The 23,578-nt window shown below is 35.5% G+C and overlaps 1 protein-coding gene and 1 pseudogene across 6 annotated transcripts in view; both read right to left on the bottom strand.

The window, feature by feature from the left end:
* LOC309667784 (uncharacterized protein) overlaps window positions 1-23,578 on the bottom strand; it is a 518,308-nt gene that overhangs the window by 102,077 nt on the left and 392,653 nt on the right. The gene's annotated exons all lie outside the window — the stretch shown is intronic.
* LOC309667778 (large ribosomal subunit protein uL22 pseudogene) lies at window positions 4,854-5,495 on the bottom strand (annotated as a pseudogene). Its single transcript has one exon. The product of its transcript is annotated as a large ribosomal subunit protein uL22 pseudogene (transcript).

The raw sequence follows: 23,578 nt of genomic DNA, 5'->3' as shown, positions 1-23,578 counted from the left end.
CAGTAGTTGTGGCTCACGGGCCTAGTCGCTCCGTGACATGTGGGATCTTCCCAGACCAGGGCTCGAACCTGTGTCCCCTGCATTGGCAGGCAGACTCTCAACCACTGCGCCACCAGGGAAGCCCCTAATTCTTATTTTCTTGATTTGTTGTTTTCTTTGTAATGGTCCTGCTCATCTCTTTGGATATATCAACTATAAGAATAAAATAGTGATTTATTTCAACTTGAACTTTTGGAATAGTCTTTTACTGATGCCAAATGATGAGAATTGGGGAGGGTGGGTGAGGTTCATTGATTTTACATTAAAAGAGAAAGAAAGAAAATATTTTTACCCTAAATATTTATCCAAAATTGCATGTGAAAATGTATGCTCTCCTCTTCTCCCACTTGTGATACCCAAGGAGGAAATGAATTTAAAAACTAATTTGACCCCCACAAAAAATGGGTATGTAGCCAGGGAAATCCTGTGTTAGGGAAGAGAGGCAGAATAATATTGTACTCATTTTTATAGTTACTTCTTTAATAGTTTCTCAAATTGCTGAACAGTGCTAACCAGAGCAAAGGGACATACTGTGTACCATGCTCTTGAGGGTAGCAAGGAAGAACGGCTTTAGGAGAGAAGTTGTTGTGAATTGAAAAGGAATAGAGTATTCCCCAGACTGATTCCTCTTCTTACTTCCTATTTCCCACCCATGGAACTTAATTTACAAGCCCAGAAATCTTAGAATGGAATTTTTTAGTATTTTAAAGGCAGATCCTGTCCATATTTTTTTAACATCTTTATTGGAGTATAATTGCTTTACAATGGAGTGTTAGTTTCTGCCTGTCCATAATTTTTAAAAGAAATGTCTTAAGAAAAATTATTTTGGAAAAAGGCAGGACCTAGTACAGAATCTGGCTTGAGAGTTTGATGCAGTGTTTCTGAGAAATTATCAGTATTCAAAGTTGAAGTTCTAAAACAGGACTTTTAGAATATCTATCAGTTGAAATATGCCAGTACCTTCCATTCTCCATGTTTTCTATCTGTTGATCATTGATGCTCTTGAAATACTGAAGGATTCCGAGTTGTCAAATTGATTTGTGTTGTTACTCCCTGTGGCTTCTGTTTCTACCTTTATCAATTGAGAATTCCTTGAGAACAGGTCATTCACATTTCTATATCCCCAAATAACTATTGTTGTGTATGAAATATAGCTAAATAATACATATGTGTTGCTTGAATATATGTTTGAATCAAGAGGGAAATTTTCAGTAATGTTAAATAGTGTTTAGTATAGCTGATGTATTCATATTCTTGGAAGGTTGCGAAGCCTTATATAACATATGTGGCAACTCAGTCAGAATGTTGACTAACCAGAATGCTCCATTACCTTGCCAGATAACAGAGTTAGACAGATTTCACAAACTGGTGACCCACATGCCACATTTGGCCTACAGACATGTTTTGTTTGGCCTACAGAGGGTTTTTAAAATTTTCAAAGTAGTTGCCAACATGTGAACATTGGTAGTTTTCACATTTTAAAGATCCACATTTTCTACTTCTCTTGAAAAAAATGAGAACACTTGGCCCTTATGGGCTACATTTCTGCATAGCAATAATTGCCGAGAGTGCCATGGCTACCACTTAAGACAGGTCATGAAACCCCAAGTTCTTCACAGTCTCATTCTGGCAAGCACTCATTATTTTTCTAGGTTACCTGGCTGTTTCATAGAGGCATCTGGGTTTGCCAATGCCTAAGGTAAAGGATGCATATCTTTCATAAAAAGGTGAAGCGTTAGTGGAGAAAGGAAGAAAGGAAAGGAAAGGCATTTTTGATTTTGTAGTATCCATTAAAAAAATCCAATCCAACACTATTTGAACTATTTTGTTTAGTTAATTTTGACATATAGGTTCATTACATCTCCCATTGTTTCTATCCTCGTGAAGTTCTCCTGTACATTTAGCTTGAGTTATGCAGAAATCTCCCAGCTGCTGTTTCTACTTCCTGTTTCTTCCTTCTGCAACCAATTCTACAAGATCTATCTTTCCACAGACCCTGAGAGACTCCCCATTGCTGACTTAATAAAGTTTATAATTGATGACTTGCTATTCAAGTTCTTTCATGATCCGCCTTAAATTCCTAAGACTACACATTCACTATGTCTTCCCATATACCAATGTTGTAACTTGTGTAACTTGTATCATTGGTTCTAATTTCCCCTAAGTAGAACAACTAATGAATCCGCACAAAGGAACTTCGAGATGTAGACGTGAAGAAACAGAGAACTGGAAAGGATCTTAGAGATTATTCAGGATATACCTCACATGTAAGAAAAGAAGGTGCTCATATTTAACAGAGATGAAGCGACTGATAACAGCATGAAAAACTTGACTCTCAGTCCAGTGCTTTCTCCATCATTTTCCTGTCTTAAATCAAAGTTCCTCAGGCTGACATTGACATTCCCAAGAAAAATCTCTCCTCTTCCACTCTAATCTTATTCTGTGGTTTCCTAATGTATCTATCTCCTCCTCAAATGGACCATTCTCACACCCACCTCAAAGGCCTGGTTTCACACAGCTTCCTTTTGTTTTTATTGATAGTCCCCTACCTCCTTCACCATTTATTTCAAGATCCAAGTCAAAGCCCACCTCCTTACAATCAGGACTCTGAGTTAAAGATGAGATCTACTTTATTCCGAGTTCATAGAATATACAGTCTTAGTCACCACCATCAGCAGTGGTTTACATTGCTTATTAGAGGCAGTATGATAGAGTGGAAAGAGCTTGGTCTTTGGAGTCAGGCAAGTATAGATTACAATATCTACCTCAACCCTTTGCCCACTGTATATTCTATATATCAGTAAGGACAGGCTCTACTTTTCTGTAGAAGTAAATAAATCCTGAAGCCTCAGTTATTTACAGCAAGAAAGATTTATTTCTTATTCATACTAGGTCTAATGTGGATTAGGCAGCCCCTGAGAGTCAGACAGCTCTTCCAAACAATGACTCAAGGATGCAGGTTGTTTCCATCCTGTATCTCTCCCATCTTCATCTGTGGCCTCCGAATTTGTTCAGAAGAGAAAAAGAGGGTGTGGAGGTGTCATACAAGCTCATACTACCTTGTGCAGAAAGTGGCTCTTTTCGTTTCCACTCACATTTCATTGGCTAGAACTGGTCATATGGCTCTTCTGACTGCAAGGCACCTGGGGACTGTAGTCTTCCTGGGCACCAGGAAGGAGATGGGAGCTGGATGTGAGTGAGCACTAATGATCTCTCTCACAATAGTCATTTAAATTTGCTGACATGCCCCTGATTGTTTCTATCAGAATAAAATGGGGTAATACATTGTAAAGTGCCCACTATCTGGTGCATAGAAGTTTCTCAAGAAATGATAATTGATCAATTCTCCTCTAAAAGAGCTTCTTAAGGCCCAGCATATCTCCCTTGTTTGCTTCTCTTTGGTGCTGAGCCCATGCCTGGCTGAATATCACTAAATTTGCAAATTAAAACAGAATAGTCCTCTGGGAATGCCTCCCATCATGCCAGTCCTTGACTTGGTCCCATCTTCTCTTCAGATTTCTGTTCCTTGTACCCAAGACATAACATATCTGATTCTGAGACGTTCACTTAATGACTGTCCTACAACCTTCCTTCCAGCGTAAACTCTTAAGATTGTACACTTAATTATATATTTTCAGTTTGTCTATATTTGTTCTTATCTGCCTACCTTGGAAACCACAGTTATATATGGGTTATTCTTTGTGTATGACTTTGATGATAAGTACCCTAGGGTTATAATGTCCTAAAGAGTCTATCTGCTCTAACTCAGGCATAAGAGCAGTGAAATGAGATTTTTTTCTTAAAGAAGACATATTTCATATAACATTCCAAATTTTAGGTTTTTTTTAATGCAGTATATAGATAAGTTTGAAGTCTATTTGTAAACTCAGTGAGGTTATACATATATAATCTTGTGTTATATATACCTTGTGTTATGTTCACTTTATATCATATATATCTATCTTAAAACTCATTAATTACAAATCCACTTAATTGAAAATTAAAAATATTCTATTTTTACAAGATCCTATAGTAATATATCTTTAAATATCTACTAGAGCTCACCATTATCTGTGTTGTATTATAGTCATTTATGTCAAGTTCATGTTAAATAACCATAATGAAAATGGCATTATTCACTAGTTTGTTGTATTTTTTAGATTCCACATGTAAGGGATATCAGATGGCATTTGTCTTTCTCTAACTGACGTTTCACTTAATATAACAATCTCCAAGTCCATGTTGTTGCAAATGACACAATTTCATTCTTTTTTATGGCTGACTAGTATTGCATTGCATATATATATACCACATCTTCTTTATCCATTCATTTGTTGATGGACACTTAGCTTGCTCTCATTGTGGTTTTGATTTGCATTTCCCTAATGATTAGTGGTGTTGAGTACATTTTCATGTACATGTTTGCCATTTGTATGTGATTTTTGGAAAATAAAAGTCTATTCAGATCTCTTTCCCATTTTTAATTGGATTATTTGTGGGGTATGTTTTTTTGCTATTGAATTGTACAATTCCTTATATAATTGGCTATTAATGCCTTATTGGATATATGGTGTGTAAATATTTTCTGCCATTCTGTAGGTTGGCTTTTCATCTTGTTCTTTCTTTTTCTGTGCAGAAGCTTTTCAGTTTGATGTAGTTCCACTTATTTTTTCTTCTGATGCTTGAGCTTTTGGTGCCATATCCAAAAAAAGTCATTGCCAAGACAATATCAAGGAGATTTTCCTCTACGTTTTCTTCTAGGAGTTTTACAGTTTAAGGTCTTATATTTAAGTCTTTAATCTATTTTGAGCTAATTTTTTTTTTTTTTTACTTTTATTTGCATTTATTTTTTGCAGCATTTATTCCTGGGCCATAAGTTTTTGTTTCTTCAATTTCTTCTGGGATATCTTTTTCTTCTGGGCAACCTCCTCTTCTGGTTTAGGAACAATCTGTTCTTTTTCAGTAAGGATCATCTCAGTGTGGCAGGGAGAGCTCATGTATGGGTTGATCCGACCATGAGCTCTGTATGTCCTGCGCCACATCTTGGGGGCTTTGTTCACCTGGATATGCTCAATGACCAGAGAATCTACATCTAAGCCCTTAAGTTCAGCATTACTCTCTGCATTTTTGAGCATGTGCAGTAAAAATTCAGCACTCTTTTTGGGCCACCGACCCTACGTCCAGCCCCACTCTTTGGCCTGGGCACACCTACCAACTCCACCATTGTAACGACGGAATGGCACACACTGCTTCTTTAAAGTGACATCCTTCAGATACTTGGTGGCTTTTCGGATATGCATACCCTTAATGGCCTGGGCTGTTTCACGAGTGTTCTTAAAGTGAACACGAAGATTTGAACCTCTCGACTTGCATGATTTTGTGGGGTTTTCTGGGTCAAGTGAATAGCGAACCATTTTGAGAGGTCACCTCAGGCCGCTGACCGGAAAAGGAGCTAATTTTTATGAGAGGATAATTATCTTATCTACGGTCAAGAGGTAGATTCAGACCCTGGTGATCTGACTCCAGATTCTCTACTCTTTACCACCGGAAAATTCTTACACACAAAGCTTAACATGTGCCAGAAAACACTGATTTATATAGATTACCTAATCTGATCTTCCGTGAAGCTATAAAATACCCATTTCAGAGAAGCCATTATTTGCCCAAATGCTCATAATCTTAAGTGATAGTTTGGGTTGGAACGCAAATCTAAAATTATGAGTCTACACTATAAGTTCCTTCAGAGAACTTTGCTGGTTGCCTTTGTGTATCTAAATATCTAGCAGAGTTCAATATATATTTTTAATTAATAAGTAAACAAATAAACAAACAAATGGATAAATACCTAAAAAACTTTTAGGATATCCCTTGCTATTCTCTGTTTGGGCAGGTTACAATGGCAATTAGTCTACGTATTTTGACTTTAAAAGTTTGCCCCTCACATTTCACTCTTGATTTCCTAATTTTCAGCAATGTGAGGAGATTGTGATAGGTTTCATCTTCATTGGCTTTCAATATATGGCTTAGATTTGATGCCTTTTTTTTTTTTTTCTGTGCAGATTCTGAAAGGTTGAGAGGGCCTGCTGTCTCTATAGTACCAGCTTAAAAATTCACAGCTATGAGAGGGACAGAACTATCTCACATAATTTTTGAGAAGAAATTCTAGTTAATAGTAAAGATGGGTGAGTATAATACACATATCAAAATTTGCTGGCGAAAGTTCAGCATAAAAAAGAAAATCTCAAAAGTCAAGAATATATAATATCCTTGTTGATGGACCCCGTGATTTAAGGCAGGATTAACAAAGGAAATATCCAAATTACTATTGTGGAAAGGCATAGCTGTCTGATGTGTACATAATATAGGTCATACAATGGTAAATTGCTTCCTGGCTACTTAGAATGACACCTTTAGAAATATATTCCTTATGATTTTAGGCTTTAGAAGACTTTTGTCCAATGTAAATATCCTAAGAGATAGTTGAGCCATTTTTAATGATTGGCAGGGTATAAGTTAATGGACCATGAAGAAGAGGGACTGATTTGGCTCAAAGCATGTTGGTCTTGAGTAAAGTAACACTCAAGTAGAGAGGGCGAACATCATGAGGATAATGAATATTTTAGTTGAGGGGCTCTAAGAAGTGGAGAAAATGGGTGAAAGGAACCGGAAAGGATGCCTGGCTGATTTTCCAATTTTGTGTAAGTTAAGACCTCGTAGGAAAGAGAGTGTACTCAAGCCAAAATCTATGGTGGTTTGCATGTGAGCAAGTTGACGTCTATCTTTCCTAACATCTTGGCCTCCCAGAGTCTTCAGTTACACACAGAAAAGCATATTCTATTTCAGTGCATTGCAAGAGTTAATACTTTAAAATAGAAATGTATTATTCCCTTTTTTCTGGGTTCATAAATGAACTCAAGACTCACATATCTTGTTATTTCCCTGACTTTCAACCCATTCCTAATCATTTATGTGAGAGCTTATTCCTACCTGAGCGCCTGTATTTCACAAACTGTGCATATAGTTCACTCATGGTTCTTTCTGTTATTTTTGCTGGGAATTTTCCTAAAGACTAACAGAGAGATTGGGGAATTTATCATGTGTGATAAACCTGTTGCCTCTTAGTCACAAGTTCAAATGCTGCCCAGCCTCTGGGGGAGGACAAATCAGCAGCAACAGATGCTGTTTTCATCCCACTCATTCCAGCTTTGACACAATGGTTCAGAATATATGCCAAATATTAACCATTAGCTCATCTCCTTTCCAAATCAATGGTAAGAACATCAGAACTCTACTCTTTATTTAGCAATCTTCTGTGTAAGGTAGATTCCCATACTCTCTATTGGAAGGAGGGGAAAAGAGAGCTAGTACATCTTCATGTTTTCCTTTACTACACTGCAATGTCCCCCCCCCCCTTAGAATTCTATCAGGTCTACTCTACATAAACCTGTATCTTTAAGTTTATTTATTTTTTAATAGGAAAGAAACTGGCATGTAGAAACATAACTGTACTGCATTAGGTATTAAATCCAAGGTGAAAAATCAAAGGATAAAATACGTTTGTGTAAGAGAATTAGACAATTCTACAACCACAGAGGATCCAGTGTGGGATTATGCTGACCTATTCCATTTTGATCTTTCATTTCTATACTCCATACTTCCTCACCATGCTCTATGCCCCAGGAAGGGCCGCCCCAGCAGATTGACCTTTATGGACTGCTTCAGTGGACTCATTTGTCCCCCGGCTTCTGGTCGAGATCAGTCAATGGGAAGCATAGTCATGGGATTATAGAGGTGGATAACATGTTGTTGGGGTAATTATTTCCAATGAAATTCTCTCTGTCTATTTACCATGGGATGGCTACATTCCTCTCATGGTATTTTGTAATAGGTTTATGCAATAAAGATTTACTTCCTGTATCAAAGTGTATGTACTCTTGTCTCAAAACCTTGCCTTCATCTAGCTGTTTCATTGGAAAGCTATCGAATGAACTTATAAATTACTGACCCATAATGTCAGAATCCTTTCTCTGTCACTATTTATTTGTGTGGCCTTAAGAATAAAGCATGACCAGTTAACATTTCGGAGGTCTCATTTTCTTAAGTGTAGAATTTAAGAGTAGGATTGAAATTCTCAAGACCATCTAGCATTAAGATTGTATGGCTTTTGATAAATCTCTATACATTCATTTAATATGAATCCATATGCCATGCTAAAGCTATCAGAGAAGAAGGACACAAGGCTGAGTGTTATCATAGGATCCATGCAGAATCTGAGGATGGAGAATTCCTGAGAACATTTGCTTTTTTGTGTGTTATTCAGGACAAAATGGTTAGTTGAAGACATTTATTGGTGAGAGTTATATCTTGGCTAATCACAGATAATCTTCAAACATACCAGATGAAATTTATTCGACTGTATCATAATCCAGTTTGATAATTACATTATGGAGCCAGTAGCAAAACATTAGATAATATCAGAAAAAGGGTGAAAAAGATAGTCCAGGTTTTTTTAGGAATTCATAGTAATCCTTCCTAAAAAATTGGCTGGTAAAGATAGATTTTGCATGGGTTACACAAATTTAATTCTATAATCAAGTCTGATACTAATTCTCTGACTAAAACAGATGTACTACTACATGCATTGAAAAGCACTCAAATTGATTTTTACTGGTTTACGTACAGATTTTTGGCAAATAGTTTTCAATTAAGAAAAACAGCATTGGTGACACCAAACCAGAATATAAGTCTTTCCTTTTTAACTGAAAGTTTAATTGTCTCTTTAAAAGATTGGGTAATAGCTGATTATGGATGTAGAGATATTTCTTGATTGTAATATACTAAGATTAAAAGCTCTATCATAGTAATATATTGCAATAATTATTCTAGTATTTGAGCCTTCTACACTATCTCTTGCTCAGTGGTTATATTACACAAGTTTGTATAAGTCAAGTTTGAAGAGAGCTCAAAACTGAATGTTCAGTGATGAATTATTTTAGAAAAAATATAGATTAACTTTTGGAAAATCTTAGCTAAATGCCTATGCAATTAATAAAGTAAGTCAATTGCAATTTGATATGTGTCAATTTGTTCTTACTTCTTCACTGGAAAGTTTCACTGGGAAACATGAATTCATTGAGAAATAAATACTTGCTGCTGTAGAGAAGTGTCTGTAAAGGCTGTTCAAGTGAGCAAATGTCCATGACTAAGAGAAAAGTCACGTATTCTTATAAATTAAATAGGCATATATTTGAAATTTCCTCAGCATAAATTTTGTGCATTTCAAACTGGACTAATTGTTTGATCATGTTTTAAAACCAAAGTATAAACCCAATCTATTTTTTGAAGGGTATATCTTACCCAAATTAGCAACACTAAGTCTAGATTTAGACATATTTTTAGACATAATACCTTAAATTTCTTCTTCCTTATTCCACCCGGTAACCTTGGTAATATTTCTTAACCTCACTAAGCTTCATTTTTGTCTTCTGTGAAACAGTCATATCAAATAGTACCTACGTGAAAGAATATTCTGAAGATTAACTGAGAAAATGCACACAAAGCACAAAAGAGCAAAACACTTGACACATAACAGATACTAAAATATTGGCTGTTGTTGCTGTTTTTGTTAATTTGGTCCTAGTAATATAAGTAGATTTTTAGAAATCGAAAATGGTTCCATATCCTTACTAGTCTAGAAACCCAAGATTATTGAAAATTCTGAGTGTATCAACTCACATATTTGATATTGAATAGAGTGTGGTTTTCTTGCTGGCCAGGAAAAATATAACATATTCTGTAATATATCTTAGCGGAAAATTAGTTCCAAGGGAAAGATCTGTCTTGTACACATAAGGAAGGTCTGGCCAGCTTTGGGCTTTGTGTAAAATGTGTTCATATATCTTTAGCTAGGACAAAAGACTACACAAAATTTTAATAGCAAACTGCAAGGTCATGGAAACTTTAGGACTTGCACATAAATATGCAAAATGTTGTCAAATAACAAAGTATTTGGTGAGTTCAGTTTCTTGAAAATAAAACAGAAAAATGTAAATATCTTTATACTTTGCAGATGCAGGTAGGTAGAAGAATAACTAGATGATGAGATTCACATGGGCTTTTCTTGTGAACAAAAAAAGAAGGGAATAAACATTTAGTTGATTGCCTGTGCTGAGATCTAAGATGGGAAAGTTAATGTTATCTCATTTAAACGTGTAAACAACCATGTGAGGTAGGTACTATTACCACTAAGAACAAGGATATTTCTAAAAATAGAAAGATGAAATAACTTGCCCTTGGCACATAGTTTGGGAATGACATAGCTGGGATTAACTTGAGTTTATTTTACTTCATAAACTCTTTCCATTAAAAAAAAGAAAAGAAAAGAAAATACCCTACATCTAGGGTCCATGCAGCCAATCTCCCTGAGAAAAACCTTGATAAATGCCAATTTGGTCTTCCAAAATTTCATTTGGAAACATGGTGAAACTGTATATATTCATACCCATATATACTTATACGCACAAACACACATGTACACATAAACTATATACATATATATGTATATTACACACACACACACACATATACACACGTATCAGTAAATGTTGTTCAATTGGCAAATTCATATGACTAGAAGAAAAGTTTATTTTCAAAACTCGCTTTGGGCATCCGTTTTATCAATCTGGCTCAGAGACATGGTGATTGGAAAAAGGTAAACTTTAGAGAACAACCTCTGAGAAGGAAAACCAGTGGCCATGAGTGGCCCTGAGGTGATCCAGGTGCCAGCCCTATAAAGAGAGTTCCCTGAGGATATGACTGTCTACTCCATCAGGAGGCTTCTGGCTACCAAGTGACAGAAAATCCAAATCAAATTGGCTCAAAAAATTAGAACGGTTTTGACTAAACTAACAGAAAGTTGAAAAGTAGATCTGATGTTACAAGAGACTAAATCAAGAGGCTCTGGCTCTACTGCCTGTGAATTCCTTGGCTCCGCTCTCCTCAGTGTGTTGACTTCATCCTCAGGAGGGAGAGATGCCTTTGCAGTTCACATCCACTCCTCACAATAAGCAGAAGAATGGCTCTCTCTTCTTGTGTCCTTAAGAATGTTTCCACAAAATCTCTCCACAAAATCTAGGTTCTGGTTGATGCCAGCTGGGGCATTTTCTGAACCAGGAGAAGGGATTGTTACATTCATAAATTAAATGGGACCACCCCTAGAACAAAATCAGGGTTCTTTTAGTAAGACAGAAGGGATTAGATGATCAACATTTTTCCATTGTACCAACCAGTCTGACACTCACAACACTGCATATATTCCAGAATGATTTGAAAAGAGACCTTAAACTCAGTGAATTTAGGTGGACTTTCTGATCCAGGTCAGTATGTAAAATTAGCATTAGAATACATGAAAAGGAAAAGTGATTTATGGGTGGAGAAAATAGAAAAATACCTCTTCATTTAAAAAAAAGTTTTAAAGCATTACCTTTCAATTTAGAAATTACTGACCAATTGTTTACATTTAACTGCTTTAGTAAATGATTAGCTTTATTATTATTAAATGTATGAGAAATCATAAAATTCTACCCAGTTTTGAAAGGAGAGCTCACTTTTTGAAACTTAAGTACCTTCTAGGGGCAGCTTGCCTAAATTTTAGGGGCAGAATTTTGAAAATAAACAAAACATATGAAGGGAAAATTTATAAACTCAGAAGTGAACTCTTTATCACAGAATAATAACCTAGCAAGTAAAATTTACAATTCTGAAATCCTCCCCAAATTTAGAATTTGTTGGAAATTATTTTTCTAAAACATGATGATCCACTAAATCATATTTGTTGCTTATCTTTAATTCTGGATTTTTAAAATTCTAATTTCATCATAGGTTTTTTTTTTTTCAAATTTTAGAAAATCCTAAATATCCAGAAAAGTTAAATGAAAAAATTATAATCATCTATTATCTTACCATCTCAGCAATAAGCATTGGTAATATTTTAGTGTACTTTTAATCTACTTTAAAATATATTTTTCTTTACAAAGAAGTTTCCATCATACTTTACATTTGTTTATATTTGTTTTGTTAACTTAAAAAATTACATTTTGATCATTTTCTCAAACAAAAAAAATTTGAAAATTATTTTAATTGTTTCAGTTTTCCAATTTGTCTCTTTTTTAGAGCTATTGTTAGATTCTCAACATCACAGAACTTGCTCTGAATTGGTAAAACCACTCTCAAGCAATTTCGAAGGGTCACATGATATTGCCACTTATAATATAATATGATAATAATATGACACTGTAGGGCAGATTTACTTTTCTATTTAAACTTTTTTTTTTGGTAATCTAATTGTCAGATTTCTTCCATCTTAGCAAGAGCTCTTTCTTCTCAGAAATATTAATTTCTACTCACAACTCCCCTGAAATATGGAAACAATTAAATGATGGGCAATAATTTTTAGGTTCATGATATCTTTGAAATATTTTATAATTTGGTAACCAGAAAATAGTTTATGGACCAAATTTGATACTATGAAGTTACTTTCAAATAAGGACCTAAAGATATTTTTATAATTGTATTCTGTCTAGTTTTTATTAGATAATTATTTGTTACATCACACTCACTGAGACGTCCAAAATGGAGTAGCCATTATCAAGACAATTTATGAGTTACATTGACTTTCCCTACCTCACGCTAATACTTTGCTCCATCCTGTGCTCAGCCTCTGCTTTTTGTAAGTAAACAATTAGGAATATTTCTGGACTCTCCATAGCTTTTCATCTATTATAGGAAATAAATGTTAGAGCTTCTAATGGAAATATTTAGCTCTGTCTTGATTCTAAGACTGATTCTAGCCATGAGTCATGAAAAGTGCTTTCAAATATAGTAAAATAAAATGCTGTAATATTTTATCCATATATTCTATGACACATCCCATTCCACCTCACATTGTTGATATTTTCCTTAAATTTCATCTTCTTGCTTGACTGTAAACCACTCTAGCACAGTGGTCAGGTCTTCATGACTATCCCTGACAGTGTTCTGCAGTCAATAGAATTTTCATTAAATTAATAGAAATCAAGGACAGGAGAAGAAAATTCATAGTCACAGAAATATAAATATAATTGTGCTTCTATATCTCTTCCTTTAAGAGTCATTAGCAGATCTACTCCATCGAAAAGCTCAACATTTTGCTTTCCTGATTTATTTTTAGTATCCCTTCAGCATTATTTTAATTGAAAACATAAACTTCACCAACTTCTGAACAACAATTGATGACAATTATAGTAAGGCTATTAAATATAGAATTATCAAAATATAATATATAGGACTTCAACTTCTAGCGATAATGGAGTAATTGAGACTGGATTTAGTTTTGAAAACAAAAACAAAACAGAGAAAATCAATGAAAAAAGAGCAGGTTCTTTGAAACAGATAAATTTTTAGCCATAGTGGTGAAAAAATAAGAAAATATAAATAAACAAACAAATAATTTACTAATACCAGGAATGAAAGAGAGCTTTACAACAGATCCTACAGTTGTTAAAAGTATAATGTTAGGAATTATAATGAGCAACTTTCTGTAAATATATACGAAATAGACATATTTTTTGAAAGATACAAACTATCAAATCTCATTAAAGAAGAAAGAGAATCAAAATAGCTCTATACATATTAAATAATGAATTTATAGTTAAAAACTTTCATATCAAGAAACCTCCAGGTGCAGATGGTTTCATTGGTGACTTCTCCCAAAATTTTAAGAAAGAAATAAATCTAATTCTATACAAATTGTTCTAGAAAATAGAAGATAAAATTTCCACTTAACTTATAAAGCCAGCATTTCCCTGATACATAAACTACACAAAGACATTACAGGAGAGTAAATCTACAGAACGATATCTGTCATGAACACAGACACAGAAATACTTAACAAATTGAATCAAGCAATACAACACTATATTGACAAAATAAAGGAGAAAAACTATACGGTAATTTCAAAAAATGCAGAAAAAGCATTTGATAAAATGCAACACCCATTCATAATAACCATAATAAAAAACACCTCAAACTAGGAATAATAGGGAATATTCTCAAATTGGTAAAAGTCATCTAAGAAAAATCTATACCTAATGCCATAAAGGGATAAGTGGAATAATTTTCTATAAGGTCACAAATATGGCAAAATTAAAACAACAACAACAACCAAAGCTTGTTTTGGAGGTCCTAACCAATGCAATAAATCAAGAAATAGAGATATACAGATTAGAAACAAGGAATAAACTTATTTTTATTTGCAGAGGTGATGATCACCTACCTAGAATAAAGTAAGGAAACTACTAAAATGCTTCTAGAACTAATAAGTGGGTTTAACAAGGTTATAAGATAAAAGGTTATAATGGGGATAAATCTTTGCAAAGCAAATATTTGACAAAGGTACTATATCCAAAATATGTAAAGAATTCTCAAAATTCAGTGATAAGAAAATAAACACCCAATTTAAAAAATGGGCAAAAGATTCTAACAGACATTTCACCAAAGAGGATGTGCAAATGATAATTGATGAAAAAAAGCTTAACATTGTTAATCATTATAAAAATTCAAATGAAAACATGAGATATCACTACACACTCACTAGAATGACTAAAATTTTTAAAAATTAGAAAACCTGACAAAACCAAGCACTGACAAAGATTTGGAGCAGCTGAAACTTTCACATATTGCTGGTGGCCTACAAAGTGTTAGAGTCACTTTGGGAAAAACAATATAACAGTTTCTTTCCTATACAATTAAACACATATCTACTACATGACCTAGCAATTCCACTCTTGGGCATTTACCCAGGGGAAGTGAAAATATTTGTCCACATGAAGATATGCACTCAGATGTTTGTAGAAGCTCATTTATAACTGCCAAAACAACCTAAATATCCTTCAACTGGTGATAGGGTAAACAAATTGTGATATATACACACAATGGAGTACTACTCAGCATTAAAAATTTATTAACAACCAAAACACAAAACAAAATGTAAAAATCTCAAAATGGTCATGCTAAGTGAAGCCAGATATAAAAGGTTACATATTGTATGACTGCATCTATAATATCGTTTTAGAAAAGCCAAACCATTAAGGACAGAAAGCAGATCAGGGGTAGCTAGGAGTTGGCTCTAGGATAATAATTGACTGCAGGGGTACAGTGAGGGAATTCTTTGGAGTTATAGAAGTATTCTATATCGTGACTATGGTTGTATGTCTGTAAATATTTGTTCAAACTTATTGTTTTATATACATGAAATTAGTGAACATTATTGTATATAAATCATACTTTTATGAAGTTATCTTAAAAATATCAAGGAGAATGAAAAAGAAAATACTATTAACCACTTTGCCTTATGTTGATTGAACAAAACGACTGAATATAAAATTGATCTCTAAGCTTCCTAGCAGTTAAGGTAAAAAGAAAAGCAAAATATGTTGTTATTACCTAATGTCCATTATGAAACTGTATCTTACTCATCATAGGTTATGAAAGGAAGGTATCACATGAGTTTTTAAAAACTTTCCTGGTGATTGTACATTTTACATTAATATTCTTCATATGTCACATATCAACCCCTGATAAAGGCAAAGATATATCATTAACATATCATCCACTTCCCCCAATCATTAGAGAACTTTAAATTATCTAAGCTTTAAATTACTCCCAGAACTAAAATTTTGTCTCAGAATACATATAGGGATCAACAGGAAATTATTCCTCAGAGTCTACCCTGGGTAAATATGTAATATGGTTATTTGGGTATTACACCATCTCCAATGAAGTGGAGATGTTTTCTACTACCAGAGGTAGTAGAAATATTTTCTACTACCAGAGGCAGCTCTGGAGTTTTCAGCCTCAACTTGCTTCCTTTATTTATCTTGTGAATGGCAGAGACTTAGAAAAACCCCAACATGCACTTTCACACTCTCACCTGTAGTCTATTAAAAGGGGTTATTTCTAAGATCAATCACATCTAAGTTAGGTCTGCCTGGGTAAGAGTTTTGAGCTTGGTCAGAGTCACTGAATAAGTCTCATAAAAAATTACTGTCACATTTCCAAGACAAAAGAGAAAAGTTTGTGCTACATTTGGAAAATTGCTTTCACCTATGACCCAGATCTCATTAGTAGAGCTACATAAGCATCTTCTAAAAGCCATTTCTCCTGTCTTGGTCCAACCAGTCAGAATCTTTGTGGGAAAGAAAAAGTAGGACCCAAATCTGACCCCGACTTGCTTTTTCAAATTCCACTAGTTGGTTTTTACTTTAATCTCCATTTCCTATCACTTTATGTAAATAAAATTCACAAAACAAACACTTTGCACTCTTGGGAAGAAATGTCATCTGTATTCTTTCTTGCACTTCTTGTTGTTTTTGACTTTTGTTCTCAGTCAGCATTCCTGGAAAGTCACAGATTGATATATAGATAGGAACTGTTGAATTATTGATTCCTGCATTTGAGAAATATGTATTGACATTCTATGCTCTATATTCAAAAATAAATAAGACCCAGTTCTGACCTCTAAGAACCTTTTATTATAGTAAGGAAGATAGACATGGAAATAAATAATTTTGAGACAATGTTACACTATTCTAATAGATACTTCTCATATCAGAATGTTAATAAACAAAAAGCTTTTGGAATACAACAGCTAATCCACAACTGCCTGAGGGAGCTGAAGGTTTCAAAAGCATGTAACACCAGAGGTCTTAGAGCCCGAGGTGGTAGGGATGGCTCACCAAGCAGAAGAAACAACTTGTGTGCAAATAACTAATTAGAAAAGTATCTAGTGTGTTTGGGTAATAATGAAAACTTATGTGGCTAGAGCTCAGGGTAATACAGTCATTCATTTATTGAACTAATATTGAGCAACTACTGTGTCTCAGGCATAATTCTAGTCACTGAAGGTACGATAGTGAACAAAATAGGAAAAAATGGCCTGTTCCTTTGGAGCCTATATTCTAACTAGAGGAGAAAAATAATTCTTAAAAATGCAGAATACATCAGATGGTGAAAAGCTCTATGGAGAACATTTTAGAAGGGAAGGAGGATAACTCAAGGATGACTCAAAAAGTTGGGCCTAAGCAATTGGAAAGATGGAATTACCATTCTCTAAGTTGGGAGTACTTTAGGAGAAACCAGTTTGGAATAGAGGATGATCAAGAGTTTTGCTTTGGACTATAGAGGTTTTCAATATCTACTAGAGACCCAAGTTAAGGTCCTGAGCAAACAGTTGGATGTAAGATACTAGAATTCAGAGAGAGTTCTTGGCTTGAGAAATGAATTTGTAGGGGTTTCAGCCTTTCCATGGCATTTTAAATCATAAGGGTTGATGAGATGATTCTGTGATATGAAAGAGTGGCAGTGAATGAATCTAGAGAATAAGGTAAAAAGTAGATATGAAGAGTCGTTGTACCAAGCCTTGAAGTTTGACCATAATCCCATCAAAAGTGTGAAATCAACTAGAGCTTTAAAGAAAGAGTGATGTGACATGGTGGACTTCATTTTTAAAAGAAAGCTGTTGGTAGTGGGCCTCAGAGGGGAAAAATTTGGATGGAAGGAAGATAATTATATCTATCACAATGGTCCAGATGAAAGACAGGCAGGGTGAGTAGAGATGGAGAAGAATTGTTGGGTTCGGGTGTTTGTTCTAAGGTAAAATCACAGGCTTTGGTGACTGACTGGATGTGCAGAGGATGTTGTAGAGAAGGAATTTGCAAATTATTTAGTGTTCCATGGAGATAACCATTATTATTAATAATTATTAATTTTATGTGTCAACTTGACTGGGCTAAGGGATGCCCAGATAGCTGGAAAAATATTATTTCTGGATGTGTTTGTGAGGGTGTCTCTGGAAGAGATTAGCATTTGAATCAGTAGACTAAGCAAAGAAGATCACCCTCACCAATGTGGGTGAACATCATCGAATCCAATTTGTTGACAGCCTGAATAGAACAGAGATGCAGAGGAAGGGGGAGAATTCACTCTGCTTGAGCTGGAACATTCATTTTCTCCTGTCCTGGGACATTGGAGCTCCTGATTCTTGAGCTTTTAGTCTCAGACCAGGACTTACACCATCAGTCACCCAATTCTTAGCCTTTGGACACGGACTAAATTACACCACCAGCTTTTCTTGGTTTCTCCAGCTTGAAGAGGGCAGACTGTGGGACTTCCAAACCTGCAGTTCTATTCAGAACTCTCTCTATTCTATGGGGTTCTATTTCTCTGGAGAACCCTGACTAATACTGACAGTAACTGGAGAGAAAGTAGGAGGCTAAAATAATGAGACTTTGATCTCCAAAGCCCTAAAGAAATGTTTTATTTTTATCTATTTACTAGCTTGGTAAATATTATATTGTTTGAGAAAAATCTCCTTTAGAAAAATGTTTGAAAACCACTTGCATAGATGATAATTTTAACAAGTTCTAGTTTTGGAACTCTGCATAAGGTGACAACATTGACTAGGAGCATACTTGGAGATAGAAGTCAGGGCAGTTAACCTTCGTTTTGCACATTATGAGATCCAATAGGATATTATTGTAGAGCTATGTGAGATGAAGAATAACAATGATAGCCTAATACAATATGGTCCAAATTGTTCTTCAAGAAGCTCTCATGCATTTTTGGTGGGGATGAGAATAATAAAAACAAGTAATGGAGGATGGTTATATAAAATTCAATGGAGAAAATGTTTTTTGTGTGTCTCTCCTCTTTTAATCATTAACACATTGACCCCAAACCAACCAAAGTAATTTAAACACATTTCTGCCCAAATTAGTCTCATTTACAGAAATCAACAAGTTAACTATTATGCAAATAGGAAAGTGGGGATAGAAAAAGTGAAAGCAAAGAGATGGAAGAAAAAATTCTAAGTTAATCAATATATGTGTTTCATAATACCAAAGTATGAAAACACAGCCTTAGAGTATTTTGCAAGGGGTCGGGATTATTCAGAAGATACTCTCAGAAGAAAGAAATGATGTTGCTTGCTCTCCCAAAGAAGATGCAGAGTGGATTTGGGAAGGAAAGGGTGGAGTGATGAATAGGCCAAGGAATGTTGCAGACATTTCTAGTGATATTTCTAAACTTAGCCCTTGCCAAGAATGCCTCTTCAGAGAAACCATTTGGAAATTCGGATTTCAACAGATTTTAATCTTTAGGCATATTCATTTATTTTGTACAACATTATTTAAGACAAAATAAAATCTGAGTCATACTGTACCATCCAGTAGTCATAGCATGATGGCCATAGTGGTGGTTTTCAACTATGGCTGCATATTAGAATCACCTGGGGAGGTAAAAAAAATCATGCTGCAGCTCCACTCCAGAGCTTTGAGGTGGGCAAAGCTCCCCAGGTGCTTCTAACCTGTAACCAGGTTTGAAAACAACTGTCCATGAAAGCAGGTCCTCAAGTGACTTAGCAGAGTGTGCTGGGTATTTGGCTGGTTGGGTTGCAGCTTGTTCTCTATTACTTCTGATGTTAATGATGGCAAGGTGAAGGATTCACCCAATTTTATCATGGGGTTGGGGAGTAGGGAAATGCACAGAAGGACAAACAAACCAACCTTCAAAATCTTCAGTGAGTCCCCTTCATGATTACAAACCTGAAAATCCAACCCCTTTATGAACCATTCAGGTCAATGAATATGTTGGCTTTTACGTGCAGAGATGTGGCATGAAGCAGGCAGAGAGAACAGATTCAGACAGAAGGGATGTCTCATAGCCTTCTGAGACCTGAATTTTCATCTCCAATGTTGGAGGTAATTTCCATCAGTTGGCCAACTTCCTACTGATCTAGATGACAGCTGATGCCTGTTAACTTATCATGCGGAGGTTTGTTCTTTGGTATTTGGCATTTGTGGAATGGATGTGATCAAAACAAAGACAATGCAGCTAAAAAGAATTATGTCATCAGTGGTATGTGTCTTTTGGGATTTTTCTTTTTTTTTTGCAACAGGAAGAACAATATCATCTTCCTCCTCTTTCAATATGACCTGGCACCCATAACTTCTATGATTTCACGTCCTACCCCTCTCCCCCTCACACTTCAGACATACTGGCCTCTTTGCAGTTTCTCAGACATACCCAGCATGATTAGACCTCTAGGCCTTTACCCATGTTTCCATGTAGAACTACTCCCTCTTGACGCCTTTATACTCAAGATTTGTTCCCTCCCCTTCTGTTGGGTGTCTGCTCAAAAGTCACCTTATTGGAGACAATTTCCCAGACCATCCTGTATAAAATAGGAATTCTCCAGTCCTCACCATTCCTTTTCCCCATTACAGCGCTTTATATTTCAGTGCTTTATATTTCTCCCTAACTCTTATTATCATCTGAGATGACAAATATTTGTTTTTCCCCTAATTCCTTGCACTGGAATATCAGGGCAAGGGCTTTGTGTATTTTCTTTACTGTTTAATTCCTAGTGCTGGCACACAGTACACGTTCAATAAATATTTGTTACATGAATGAAGGAATGAATTGATGTATCTTTCAAACAGTTTGGAAATAATAACCTGTGACTGTAGCAGATTGTATTTTCTAAAAATGGCCACAAGAGTATCTCCCATCCCACATATAGTCACAATAAGGCTTAGACACTCCTCCCATCAAGAGCTAGGGTCTGTGTTCCCTCCCTTGAATCTGTTAGCAGAAATGACACCATGTGACCTCCGGAGTTGGTTCATGAAAAGCAATACAGTTTCCACCAGGTTCTCTTGAGATGCTTACATTTAGAATACAGTCACCACGTGGTAAGGAAGTCCAATCAGCCCAGGAGAGACCCATGTGGAGAAGAACTGAAGCTGATGTCCCACAATCGTGGGAGGGTCTTCAGACTACAGTCAGCACAAATTTACCAGCCATGTGAGTGAACCATTATGAAAGTAGATCCTCCAGCTTCAGTCAAGCCACCCCAGGTTATGCTTCTTGGAACAGGGAAGAGCTGTCCCTGCCAAGCACTGGCAAAGTTTCAGGTTTACAAACTATTTATCATTATTTTAAGCTCCTATGTTTTGTGGTAGTTTTTTATATAGCAAAGGTCACTGATACAAAATTTAATTGTTAATGAGCAAACCGATATAAAAATAAACATGACACTAGAAAGCATCACTGCTATACACACGAAAACACACATATATATCATGGTATATATTCAGCAATCTAGCTTCAGTGTTATATATACACTTATATAGCCAGTGCTTTACATTCACATTCTATATCTATAGTCCTATTATAAAAATATAAATGCATAGTTGTATGTATTTCTTATACAGTGATAACACATACATTAAAAAGCTTATATACAAAATGGTACAGCCACTATGGAAAACAGTATGGCAGTTCCTCAAAAAATTAAAAATAGAATTACTGTTTGACCCAGCAACTCCATTTCTGCATAAATACCCAAAAGAATTGAAAGAAGGGGCATGAATAGATATTTGTACATTCATACTCCCCATAATCAAAAGGTCAAAGAAACCCAACTGTCCATTGACACATAAATGGACAAAATGTGGTAGAATATTATTCAGCTTTAAAAAGGAAGGAAATTCTGACATATGCTACAACATGGGCGAACCCAGTGTCATGAGATAGTCACAAAAGGAGAATACTGTATTTTTCTACCCATATGAGGTACTGAGAGTGGTCACAGAGACAGAAAGTAGCATGGTTGACTCCAGGGACTGAGAGCAGAAGGGATGGGGAGTTATTGTTTAATTGATAGAGTGTTTCAGTTTTGCAAGAGGAAAAAGTTCTGGGGATGGATGATAGTGATGGTTGCATGACAATGTCAATGTGCTTAATGACACTGAACTTAAAATGATTAAAATGGTAAATTCTATGTTACGTATATACCACACAATTGAAAAATATTATATGCATACCCAATGTATTTGTAGTGTTCTGCATGCTTCCTGTGTAGTAAATGTTTATACATATATCTCTAGTATAATGAACATGGTCACACATATCTTCAGTATCATATATACCACACACTTCTAATGCTGAATATAAATTTACATGGAAAAGATCTTGCAAGGTTAACATGTAGGACTTACAATGTTTTATGCATATACCTGTATACCTGGTGGTATATTCACACCTATATTGTAATATATATTATATAATCTATTTTCATTGTGTGTGTGTATATATATATATATATATATATATATATATATACACACATACATATATATAAAACATTGCATATTATTATATATCGAATATATACATAATATATAAAAATCGCATGTAACATATATATACAAACTATTTGCATACTTCTATACAGAGTTTTTATGTACACAAAATATATATAAAAACATCCCCAGGATCAGCAAAGTCCTTCTTCAAAAGTGGACATATGCACACACAGACTTGCGTGCGCCCACGTGCATCTCAACTGTGACATACATAAAATACAGTTTTGTACCCACAGAGCTACATTTCCAGAGTTTTATAGACACATGCATCTCCAATGTTGTACACACATACTTACATACTTCTTCAATGCTGGATATGCACATAGGAATCTTCAGAGTTGTTCACACATATATAAACATATATGCATGTAAATAGTCATGTACACATATATCTCTACACGGCCTTACATTTTTAGAAATTCACATGCATATACATCTCTCACATTATTTGCACACTCACACTAATGTCTAGCATTATATAGGCACACAGACATCTTCAGGGTTTCACACACACACACACACACACACACACACAGATGACTAATCTCATATACACACAGAGAAGCTGGGTCATGAGACCCTTTCGTCTTGTGATTTGTGGTATCGGCCTCATTGTTTATAATCTTAACTTGAGTATTATTAATTTTTTGTCCTGTGGTAAAGAGTTTTAATTTAATCAAAACCTTGGAGACTAAATAATTAAACCTGTCATACCATCCACAGTTTTACTGTTAATTAGTCATGGTGAGGTGCCACTGTCATAGGAGACAGGGTCCCTAAATTTAGCAGTGGAACATTACATTGATCACACACAGAAACAGCCTAGACGCTGGGGACCAGCTGCACGTCAGCGAGTGCGCTGTGGTAGAGTCCACTCTTCACCTATGAAAGGGGGATGCTCCCGGAATTGTCAGCAACGATCTGCTGGCTTGTTCTCTGGCTGCACATAGCAACCAAAAAACCTGCCATCCTTAACCCCTTGAGGGCCCCATAATAGCAAGTTGGAGGAGGGCGATTCTCTTGCTCGGCTCTGGGCCGCTTGCCTGCCTGCCTGGCTGAACCAGAGCTCGTCTCCCCCAGAGAGACAGCTGCTTCTCTATCCAGAGCCACGGGCTCTCTCCCAACCCTTTCCTTACAGGTTGGAAACAGGAAACCAACCAAGCATGTTTCCTTCTCAGTGTGCAAGGTCAGGTGCCTCTTTCTGCTCTCCTTCTTTGAATAAAGAATAAGTAAAACACACAGCACAAGGTTTTCTAGCGTCCCAGCTGCCACAGTCCTATAGATGCATATTCTGGGCC

Source organism: Balaenoptera physalus (genome assembly GCF_965194825.1).
Source record: "Balaenoptera physalus genome assembly, chromosome: 10".
Lineage (NCBI taxonomy): Eukaryota > Metazoa > Chordata > Mammalia > Artiodactyla > Balaenopteridae > Balaenoptera > Balaenoptera physalus.
The sequence above is the reverse complement of the archived record's forward strand: the minus strand, read 5'-3'. Positions and strand labels throughout refer to the sequence as shown.